The 221-nt window shown below is 37.1% G+C and overlaps 1 protein-coding gene across 1 annotated transcript in view; it reads left to right on the top strand.

Annotated features, from left to right (window-relative positions):
* Positions 1–221, top strand: part of LOC119587271 (uncharacterized PE-PGRS family protein PE_PGRS3-like) — a 9,594-nt gene that overhangs the window by 2,590 nt on the left and 6,783 nt on the right. The gene's annotated exons all lie outside the window — the stretch shown is intronic.

Here is a 221-nt window from a genome sequence, read left to right as displayed (position 1 = left end):
ATTTTATGCTGTCCCTCCACTTTTTAACTTGCTTTTGGAATACCATCTTCTAAACGGATAAACCTTTCCATGCTACTATTATCATTTTCTTTTATCATCAACCTCATTAATATCCCTCAGTCCCTTTTTGGCCTTCTCACTTATACGGTTAAGGTTGATCAAGACGAAGAGCACCCTCAGTATATAAAAGAAGCACCAGTTAGATAATTCACATCCTCCAC

The sequence above is a fragment of the Penaeus monodon genome, chromosome 22 (genome assembly GCF_015228065.2).
Source record: "Penaeus monodon isolate SGIC_2016 chromosome 22, NSTDA_Pmon_1, whole genome shotgun sequence".
Classification (NCBI taxonomy): domain Eukaryota; kingdom Metazoa; phylum Arthropoda; class Malacostraca; order Decapoda; family Penaeidae; genus Penaeus; species Penaeus monodon.
The sequence above is the reverse complement of the archived record's forward strand: the minus strand, read 5'-3'. Positions and strand labels throughout refer to the sequence as shown.